Genomic DNA, 12,123 nt, shown 5'->3' on the forward strand with positions numbered 1-12,123 from the left:
CAGAAAGAAAGAAAGAAAGAAAGAAAGAAAGAAAGAAAGAAAGGAGGATGGATAGATAGATAGATAGATAGATAGATAGATAGATAGATAGATAGATAGACAGATCAGGGTAAGAAGCCATTGTTAGAAGATGTATTGTAGCTAGAATTTTCCTGGTCCTGCCTGGCCCACAGTCAGGACAAATCTCTCTCACCCGCCAGTCCCGCAGCTGCTCAGACCCAACCAAGTAAACACCCAGAGATTTATATTGCTTACAAACTGTATGGACACGGCAGGCTTCTTGCTAACTGTTCTTATATCTTAAATTAATCCATTTTTATTAATCTATAAGTTGCCACATGGCTCGTGGCTTATCAGTATCTTAACATCTGCTTCTCATCTTGGCAGCTGGCAGCGTATCTCTGCCTGAGCCTTCCACTTCCCAGAATTCTCCTCTCTCTTTGTCCTGCCTATACTTCCTGCCTGGCTACTGGCCAATCAGTGTTTTATTTATTAACCAATCAGAGCAACACATTCAACATACAGAACATCCCACAGCAATGTATCTCAATAAGTTTTCTTCATATGCAATGTTAACTTTATTCTTTTTCCATTTCTGTGTATAGTGTATGTGGGAGGGATGTATGTGCTAGTATATGCTTGCACATAGGTGTACTTATACATGTAATTATACTTGTACATGAAAGCCCTAGATTAATTTTAGGAGTAATCCTTGATCTTTCTTCCTCCCTGTTCACTGAGGCAGGTCTCTCAATCAAATGCAGAGTTTATCAATATGACAGGGCAGGAGAGCCAGCTTGCTCCTTGGAACCTGTCTCTAGCTTACAAGGCTGGAATTAGAGATGGGCAGCCACATATACCTGTTATTCACATGGCTCTGGGGAATCAGAAACTGATTCTTACCCTCACAAACCATCTCCCCACTCTGCAAAGCTAACCTATTTCTTACAATGCACTTTTCAAAAACTCTATTCCTAGTTGAGCTTAGTTACAAAAAGTCAAGTAATGTTTAGATAACAAATACTATTTCTCCCAAATTACCCTCTTCCTTGGATTCCTGCCTTCCTTTTAATTATAACTGTATGAAGTAACAGTGGCCCTCATCCAGGATGCCTGTACATTTCCAGTAACCATTCCTCACAGTGAGTCAAAATGATTCCTTGGAAACAAGGAACACTAGTCCCTGGCGTTGTCTATTTAAATTCTGCAGAAGAAAACTGATCCCACTTCTGGGTGAAAACAGCACACAGACATGCCACTCACCATGACTCCTTTCTAGGACCTCACTGTTACTTAAAACTCCCCCCGGCCCCCATATAGTATATTCTCTAGATCACTAGTTATTTCAAATACCTTCTGGAAGGCCTTCCAGAATCTTCTTAAATACCTTAAAACAAAAAATTTCTGGCGAATTCTAACCAACACATATATTCAACTTGACCACATGGACTCGCTCTGTAAACCTAGCTTAAGCCACAGGAGCTCTCTTGGCAAATGTGTCTGCTCCTTCCTCATTGAACTCATAATCAGCTTAACTAAATAGCTGTACCCAATAGTTGTACAATTTAACTCTTGAACTCAAACAAACAACTTTGAATTCAGACCTCTTACATTTTCCATAACTTTATCCCAACATTCCGACTTGTTTCTGTTTTATTTTGTTTTGGATCAATGTCATATTATGTTTCCCCAGCTGGTCTTGAACTCCTAGGCTTGTGGTCTTGGCTCCAACCCTTAGATTATTTGAGAGAACAGTTGCATTCCACAACAACCAACTATGATTTCTGCTTTGTTACCCAACATATTAATCCATCATCCCTGGATTTAAAATGAAACCACTGTATTTGACTGATGTGCCATTATTACTTTTCTATTTACTTGAAGTCATTGAGTAGATTTGGCATTTGACATACCTTTACACAAATCCACTCATTCTGTTAATCTAATGGTCTTTCCTGTTCTCCTCTGAGTGCTACCACGGTAGCCCAACTGCTAGAGCCCGAACTTCATAAACAACTACTCCTTTCAGCTGTTTTCTTTAACTTGGGAAGAAATGGAAAAAATCTGTCAGTATTTCACCATGTTTTTAACATACACATCATCACTTCCCCCAGGTACTCAAAACTAAGCAGAATAACACAGTGATGGTTTTGTGCCAGTGAGGTGGCTCAGTAGATACAGGCTTTGCCGAGCAATCCTGACAACCTGAGTTTGAAGGTTAAAAGATAGAACTGAATCTACAAACTTGTCCTCTGACTACCACAAGCAAGCAATGGCATACACATGCCCCTACACTTCATACACACAGACATTAATACTGAATGAATTTATCAAAAACAAAATTAATAATATTTTATGCACGGCAGCATGATTGCACTTAGGAATCGTGTGTTTTGTATAGCATATTCTATACTTATACCTTCCTTGCTACCCTCTAGTCTTATAAGGAGGAAAATAATCATGTCTAACCATGAAGCAATTCTGTGTGACATAAGTGAGTAAAGCCAGAATCAGTGAGTTCGTACAAGCTTTAAGGGGGAAGATGCTGGCTCATTCTGAGGAAAATCACAGATAGCATGAAGGTAACACCCTGAGTGGAGTCAAGATTTATAAAACATATTAAAGGCACTGGGAAGCTTGAGATGTAGCCTTATGGTAGAACACTTATCCAGCAAGCCCAAAGCACTGAATTTGATCTTTATCAGCACCAATGAATGAATGAATAAGGAATAAACATATTGCTAATGTTGTAGTGATTCAAGCTATTAGTGTGTGGTATTTATGCTTAAAGGTAACGTGAGTGTGTCAGAATGAACACAGCAATACATGCCTGTAATCCCAGTACTTGGGCAGAAGGCTGAGGCAGGATCTTAAGTTTGAGGTCAGTTTAGGTTACAGAGAAAGACACAAGTTTTTAAAAAGTCACCAAGCTTCTTCAGGAAAGGAAGATGAAACATAGTCACAATACCACTGCTACAAATCTACTCCATGTATGAGAAAATAAAAAGGTATCTCATTTCAGCAACTATGTAGCTACTCCCATGTCCAATCCCAAACTCTCAACCCCGCCATTGTCTCAGACTCTCCACTTTCATTAACTATAAACACATCCACACCATGAATGTGTGGTTCATGCTTGATGCTCTTAAATGATGAGCATTTTAGCAGAGGGCAGTGGCCTGGTGGGAAGGCTCACTGAGGACGTGAAGCAGGAGGGTCAACCTGAGTTGGAAGCCAGCCTGCGTTACACAGAGAGTTTGCAAACTAGTCTGGGTTGCAAAGTGAGATCTTATCTAACAACAAACTACAACGGGCGCAAGCATTTTACTAAATTAATTCTATATAGTCATTTTGATTAAGATATTAGTGTTACTAATTAAAATGCTGACAAACCAATTAAAAACTTCTTGCTAACAAAGATTAAAACAAAGTAATAAACACTGATGTTTAATATTCTAGTGTCCTTTACATCTCATTAAGGAAATAGCCAAAGACTTGTACTGACATGTACAACCAACACAGAAATCAGAGCCACCCCAATGAGACTGGAGAGTTGACCTGTGTGAAAGGAAGTCTTCTAGTGTGAAATTAACTATCATTCTTATTTATTTTGATGTACTAATAATAAATGTTCTTATTCTTCTCTAGTAAGAATAAAAATAGATAATTTTAGTTTAAAACATGACGATTTTAGTAAAGAACTTTTGTTCACAAAGCTTGGCTTCCATTTATATTTAAAACATTCTAATTGAAAATGAAATGACACAAAGATTTCAAAAGCAAAACTAAAGATGCAATTATCTCCAGAAACAATAATAACAGCACCAATATAACCGGAATTGTAGCAACAAGCCATGAATGTCAGCTTTCATTATAGCTCACAGCTACTGCCTGCATCTTGCCACCAAATTAAAATGTAATCAAGTTTTAAAAAACTGTCATGGCAACATCTGTTCCCAAGTAACAATTTATCAGAGCTGAGATGTTTATGATACTTTTCATCCAATTTAATTAAAATAAAACTAGGTTGTACACATACATAAACACATGTATATTTGGAGAGTTGCTTACAAGAAATTTTAATAAAGACCTTATTAATTATAGAACCTTAGGACAATCTTAGCAAATATAACAATGAAAGGGTTTGTATCACATGATTTTTTTAAAAAGCATTCAAATGTCCAATATAAGTATGACAGAAATTTATTAGGGATTTTGAAAAGCCATCTTAGACTCAACTCTGTACACTGAAGACAATGGTAAACTCAACAAGAGAAACCATTCTTTGTTATGGAGACTTAGAGAAACGTTTTCACTAACAAGAGTTTCCAAATGTATCATTATCCTACCTTTAAAAAAAAAACCTCTTATGGGTGCCAGAGAAATGGCTCAGCAGTTAAAAGCTCTTTCTGCTCTTCCAGAGAATCTGAATTTGTATCTCAATATCCATACCAGGCAGCTCCAGACATTTGCTCCTCCAGTTTCAGAGGAACTGATGCCCTCTTCTGGCTTCTATGAGTGACTGCACTCATGTGCACATACTCCTACACAGATACACGTGCATGCACATAATCAACAATAAAAATAAATTGAAAACTCCTTACTCAATGAGCAGAAACAGTTCTTACTCACTGAAATTGCTCTTTTGGTGATCCTAGAACCTATGGGGAGAAGAGCATCCTTTTGTCTTACAGCATTATGATGCACTTGGAGGACCTTGGTCATTGTGACCTATCATTTTCTTAAACTCACATTCAGTATGGATTCCAAAGAAATAGCATAGATGGATTTTCAGAACTTCTAAGGAAATTACACTTATTTGCTCATATGGGGGGCTATGCATGCTATAGCACATGTGCAAAGGTCAAAGGACATCTTGCTGCCACAGCTTGCATGAAGGGGGTCAGAGGACAACCTATGGCCCTTTGGTTCTCTCCTTCTACCATGCAGGTCCCTGTGATAAAACTTGGGTCATCAGGATTTCAGTAGGTGCCTTTATACACAGAGCTATCTCACCCCTCAGTTTTTACAACTTTAATCTCCGGGGTTGAATTTCTTTGTGGTCTGATTGACTTTGGCCTTTTTGACTTTAATTTTACCAGCTGCTCTAAGTTGGATCCTCCTTCTTGTGGGTTACCACATATAAACAAAGGTTCTTAGGGCTAAGGAGACAGCTCAGTGGGCCAGAGCACTTGCTGCACAAACATGAGTCCTGAGCTTGAATCCCTATCACACATGGAAGTATCTGGGCATGTCTGCACATGTCTATAAACCTAGCATTATGGGGGGCTGGAGAAAGAATGATTGCCAGGGTTTGTCACCACCAGCCCAGTACCAGATACAACAAGAGATGCTGTGCCAGAGGAATAAAGCAGAGGATGATAGGATGGAATGTCCTATACCTTGTGTCTGCTTGCCTCTGCAAAGAACATATAGGTACACAAACCCACACACAGATGAAGGCACATACATATTGAGCACACACAGCGGTAGTCTCCACCATATGGCATAAATTAAAAATAAATCATCAGTGACTTATAGTATTGTTTAACTTCCAAAGTCATTTAAAATTTGGGGGTTCTGTCTCTTCATTGGCTAGATGGGGTCGATTACAAGACTGATGTGAAAAGGACACAGTATAAGTGAGAATCAGCCGATCCTGAGTGTCTATAAGCACTGTGGAAGGTTTATTATTCAACTTCGTCATTATTGTTAGCTTCATCGTTGAGCTAAATAATGTGATTTTGGGATCATAGATGGAGGAAAACAACTCCATGCTTTTCTCTATAATGTGATGTTTCCATGATATACAACATAGAAATAAAGAAGGATGAGAGAGAAAATAAGTGGATCACCACTAAAGAACCTGTAAACTAATAAGTAAAAATGCATCACTGACTAAGAGCCATCATGGCCTGATTAGTTGATTCTAGGAGTATGGTGCCAGTTCATCTCCCACACAAGAGACAAACTACAGTCTTCCGTAATGTGCTCTCTTACTGTTATTCACTATAATATGTGTCTTAGATAAATATGGATACACTATCCCTGAATGTGGAGTTGAAAACCGAGTTGCCTACCCAGATCCCTGAGCAAAGAAATATGAATCTGTGGTCTCCTGCTCATATCTCTGAATAATGCATGCAGAAAAGAATTTTAGTTTTCAAATTAATATTACCAATTTACTTTAAAATTATTTTTGTGAATACATGCGTGTGTGTGTGTGTGTATATGCATATGTATTATGGGTGTGCATGTACTCCTGTGTATGTAAGCAGGTTTATAGGTACACACATAGGTTGGGTGTTTTCTGTTGTTTTCCACATTATCTTTTGAGACAGGGTCTCTCACTGAACCTGGAGCTTACCAATCTGGTAAGATAGGTAGTGAGTGAGTCCAGGGATCTTTTGTCTACACTTCCATAACACTATGATTGTAAGTTTACACTGCAATTTCTTTTTTTTCTTTTTTTCATAAGTGCTATGAATTAGAACTCAGATTCTCATACTTGTACAGCAAACCCATTGCCAACTGAACCATTTCCCCAAGCCATAAATTTGGATTTTAAAATTGATTTTCATTGAAAATGTTTAATAGCTGGAAATCATTCCACCACCTTGAAAGAACGAACGGGTTTGATTTTTATGCTAGCTGTGAGCTCTTAGCAGTCCTAAATTGCTTCGAATAAAACCTCTCTTTCTGTTGGTCCCTTGGATGAGGCTGACAATTTACCAATTATGCAGCTGCAACATTGCTACAGTCAGCATCCTACACCTCTACAGTCTTGGCCGGGAATACCCTAAATAACAATTCATTGGCTGTGTGCCTTTCAATTTACTTGGTTGAGTCCAAACCATGATAATCAATTATTTTTTTCCTCTGGTACCTTCAGCAATTTGTGCTTCTAATGCTTTGTTACCCTCAGAAAATTTCAACTACAGAATACTTGTCTATATAAACCCTCTGTAAACCAAGTTAGCATGGGTTTGGTACAAAGTCAAATTACCCTAGAGACATATGCAAGAGCATTCACAAGTGCATTTATTAATATGTGATGCACTTACAAAACCAGAGTGAGGGGGGATTGCGTCTGCGGTGAGATGAGCATATGTGGTAACTGTGTGTGTGTGTGTGTGTGTGTGTGTGTGTGTGTGTGTGTGTGTGTGATTATCCAACTTGTAAGTGTTTAATCCGAAGCGTCTGCTCAGCGAAGAGACATAGTAAAGCAGAGTCCATGTTCAATACCAGACTATTAAAATCTATAAAGATGCTCTTGTTTAACCATGGAAGGAACTGCAAATATTTTGTTATCACTTAAAAAAGGAAGGAGGGATTAGTGATGCTATTCAGCCCGGGATGAATCCCTCCTATTAAATCCTGAAGCTAGTTCCCAAATATTGTCTACACTGTGAGAGATTTTGCAAAATAGCACAAAGTGCTATGAGACTGTATCTGTTTCAGGAGAGCAAGATGGAGAAACAAATGTTTGTGAGCCATTTGGGCCTTGTGTTGGGACAGGGAGAGTGGATGTGTGTTTACTGAATATTACCTTTACTTCACAGAACACTAGCATGACTGGCATGGGGAATGTACCATTCTGAAAAGTCTGCATTCTGACTAAAAACTGCCCACAAACTTGATTTTCAAATCTGAGCATAAACACACCATCAGCAAATTCCATCTCCTAAATATATTACCATATTAAAAGCTGCTTTATGTCTAGGTATTTTAGTAAAACTTCATTCTTTGGCAATACTCTATGGGATGACTCTTGCTTGATTTAAAGTTCTATGTATTTACCCAGAATGTTGCCCTTAAACAAATATATTGTATTTATTTTGATAGGATATGTAGCTACTATTCAAGCTTCTGCATTAAAACAATTTATCATTAAAATATTTTTCAATCTTTCATTTTCACAAGTGGGAGACAACTAGAAATCTGTCATTTCTGACAGATGCAGAAGGGGAGGGCATATTTCCAGGTTGAGGAATGCCACTGTGGAATCAATGAATGGAAGATTCCAGAAATGGACTGAGGAGGTAGTCAGTGGTTAAACACTTGTCACACAAGCATGGGGACCTGAAATGTTGGGTGGGTGTGGCAACTGACTTGTAATTCCAGCCTCTTAAAGTGTAGATAGGGGATCCTAGTACAAGCTAGTCACAATGACTTGCTTTATGTCTGACAGACCCTGTGCCATGAATGAGATGGAAAAACAATCAAAGATAATTCTGGACACAACAATCTTGGACATCCATATACCCATATTAACACGATTCCACAGACATACGAACATGAATACACACACACACACATACACACACACAGACAGAGACAGAGACAGAGAGACAGAGAGAGACAGAGACACAGAGACACACACACACATGCACAGAGAGAGAGAGAGAGAGAGAGAGAGAGAGAGAGAGAGAGAATGAAAAAATAAAAAATAAAAGAAGTTCCCAAAAGATTTAATGAAGAAAAATGTTCCTTCTCCAATTGCTACCACTTGTCATTTGGATATGGATAAGCAGTGTTTCCCAAATTACTATCATGAAACAAGGTTGTCAATAAAACAGTACCAATGGCCCACGCGAGTGTATCGCTCTCCCTCAGGTGAAGAGTGCATGTTGGCTTGAATGGAACCTCCTGTTGGTCCTGCTAAATTCTGCTTCCATCATTATAATCATACGCTAGGAAAGTTCCATCCTGTTTTCTTTATTTTGTAACTTCTTTTCTCTCTTCCAGGACCATCCCTGCCACTCACACTTGCCAAGGTAAAAGGGCATCTTGTATCCCAAAATTGTCAATCTTTTGTAGCTCGCTATAACTGTGACTCTAGAACCATGAGAAGTAAAGCTTAGCGTGTGCATTTGTGTATGGAAAGAGAGGGCAGGGCTCTAGCTTGAGCTCCCGAAGCAGGCTCTCTGAAGAGAACTGCTGAGCCAAGGAGTCAGCTGAAATGGTGTTCACATCTTGTGCTGGTTTAAAAGAAACAGGGGCCATTAGGAGGTGCGGCCATGTTGGAGTAAGTATGGCCTTGTTGAAGGAAGTGTGTCCCTGTGGGTGGGATTTGAAGTCTCCTATGCTCAATCTATTCCCAGTGTGTCAGACCACTTCCTCTTGCCTACAAGATGTAGGACTCTCAGCTACTTCTCCATCACTGTGTCTGCCTGCATGCTATAATGTCCCACCCTGATCATAATGGACTGAACCTCTGAACTATAGCTGAGCCACCACAATTAAATGTTTTCCTTTGTAAGAGTTGCCATGGTCATGGTGTCTTGTCACAGCAATAGAAACCCTAACTAAGACACATTTCATCTGTAGGTTCATTGATGTGCCACGTGAAAAGACCTGGAGAATAAGCTGTAAAGCCAGGGACAGATTGACAATGGGTGGACTGACAAAAATGTAAGTGAATGGAGGATTGTTCAGCATTCTAATTCCTACAGAAAAAAGATGTAAATAAAAAAAAGGAGGCTATGGAAATTAAAAGAAAAAAACTGAGGCCACATCTGAATATGTGACTGGGTTATAGTGAGTGATTAGTGAATCACTAACCAAATTCAAATTCAGGTCTTCATTGTTGGACTGAGATCAAAGAATTCATGAGCAAAGATTTCTTTAAGGTTTTACTCAGACTCTCATTTTATTTAATTATTTAGTACGTGTGTGTGTGTGTGTGTGTGTGTGTGTGTGTGTGTGTGTGTGTATGTAAGAGAGAGAGAGAGACAGAGAGACAGAGACAGAGAGACAGAGAGAGAGAGACAAAGACATGTGAAGCTACAAGAGGGTATCACATCCCCTGGAGCTTTAGCTACAGGTGGTTATGAGCCACCTTAGTTCTAAAACCGAACCCTAGTCCTCCATGAGACCAGCAAGTGCTCATAACTACTGCGGTATCTCCCCAGCTCCTACAGAAGTTTTTGACTTATATTTTTCTATAATCAGGAAGATGATGGAGACCACATATACGCTCCTATCTCTGGCCCTGTTCCCTCACACCTGGCTACACTATTGGACTGTCTCTTTGCAAATTCCCCACATCTTTTGTTTCACCCTATCTCCCAGCCTTCACCTGCCCTTTAGCTTCCGCAATCTTCTCCTTTTCTTCTGTTCCCCCAAGTTCCATCTCACTTTCCCTAATCATCTCTTTATTTTTCAAATAACATGATTTCAAAAAGCTAACAAGGTATCTTTAGGTCCTTCTCAGAGAATTCTGGAAAGGGAGTATGGACTGGATAAAATACAAACACACATTTGTAGGAAAATTATAAACACTAGGCTGTTTCTGGGATTACCATTTCATAATTGGTTACATTATGCTAATGTATTAGCATTACAGCTAGCACAGTGGAGACCCTGGCAGCAAAAGTAGTTACCACAGTTAGTTAATCTTTCATTCTATTGGGCATGATAAATTTAATTCAATAGTTATATACATTTCGATTGGTTTAGAAAATTATAAATTTATAAACTCAAGTTCCATTTGCTTTTGGGATACCATCTTACAAGGACTCCAATTTGCAGTAAGGCTCGTTAAGGAAGGGAATGGCTCAGTTGCCTTTAGCCTACTGGCTATGGGTGGGTAAGGACTTCTGTTGGTCCTTTATGTGTCAAACACACAGATTGCAAGCCCAGCGCCACTTTGAGATCTTTGGCAGCAGTTAACTCTGCAGCTCACACACGATTGAGCCTGTGTGATAATGAGTATTCAGAGACAGGTAATGCCTCGGGGGGGGGGGGGCGCTCACCAACTTAAGACAGAGCACCTGTGTGGCCTGGGTTGGCATCTCCATGATGAGTAATGTGACCTGCTGATGTTCCACGCAACCTAAGTCAGAAGCTCATGTTTTAGTAAAAGGGGGACCTGTAGGTCCCTGGCCCCCGTTCTGGGTAACTGTTGCCTTGCTTGGTGACCTTGACCTTGATATCCTCCCTATGCTAATTCCCTGCTGGGTTCCACCCTCCTGAATGCTTAAGGGAAGTTCCTTGTCTTTGTATCCTGCATAATGGGCATTAACAGCTTAGATGCAAGATTGTAAAACATCAGTAGCAGACTTCTGCCCTCCTGGGTTCTCCCATTGTGCTGTAAGTCTGTATTTAAGACCTCCTCCTTCCTTCAATAAATGGCATTTGGCATAAAAAAAGCTAGGCTAGATTGAGAATTTTTGTCCCAATAAGGTAACCAATATCCCTGTTCTTGATATCTTCAAAATTAGTTGGTACAGAATATGATTAGGTAAGAGCATAGTGGCAAACTGTCTCCTCAGATCACCAGTGTACCCATGTGGATGATGATTATAATGAATCTAAGCATGCTGTAGACATCACCAGAGCCCATCTGGAAGTGCAATCAAAGCTTCTGATCCTTTACTCTTGGCTTTACCCCAATTCTATTGGAACCCACTGCATTTTTCTGATTTGTGTGTACTTTACATATTGTCCACAGTATTCCAATACTTCTCTCACCAGGACTACATACATAGACACTTTTAATAGGGCTTTCGATCTTGGCATGCAACCTTCCTGTGGCATGGATTTTTATTGGTTGTGGTTTCAGTAAGAGTATAATCTGGTGTGTGATCTTGAGTGTATTTCTCCCTTTTCTGTCTTGACTTGAATTTGCATAATAGTATAATTATCTACCCCACTGAATGTGTATCTATGCAATCAGTCAAGAGACTTGAAGATATTTACCTCAAGGAACTCTTCTGAATTTGGTCATTTCTCCTTTAAGATCTACAAATTCAAAATAGTAACTAGAACCAAGCACTGTCCTTCAGTGTGGCAGATTTGAAGCATCTTCCTCATTTCTAATGCCCAATTAAAGTGCATGTAGATGCCCTTTGAGAACATCTCTGCTTCTGAGGACTTATTAGGTTTTCCAGAGGCTGCATAAATATTGTCATTGACAATGATATTTTGTCACTACCACTGTGCTTGTAAATAGGACATTGATTTCAATAATTTATGTTCTCAAAATTAGGTTCTTTTCTGTGAGTAAGGCATCTCTGCTCAGTGACAAGGTCTAAAATATATGCTGATTGCAACCCATTTCAGACCTTGATATAGAGGGGGTTGGGCCTCATGGTCACTTCAGAATTTAATTCTGTCATT

Source organism: Peromyscus californicus, unplaced genomic scaffold (genome assembly GCF_007827085.1).
Source record: "Peromyscus californicus insignis strain IS unplaced genomic scaffold, ASM782708v3 Scaffold_19__1_contigs__length_69161282, whole genome shotgun sequence".
Classification (NCBI taxonomy): Eukaryota; Metazoa; Chordata; class Mammalia; order Rodentia; family Cricetidae; genus Peromyscus; species Peromyscus californicus.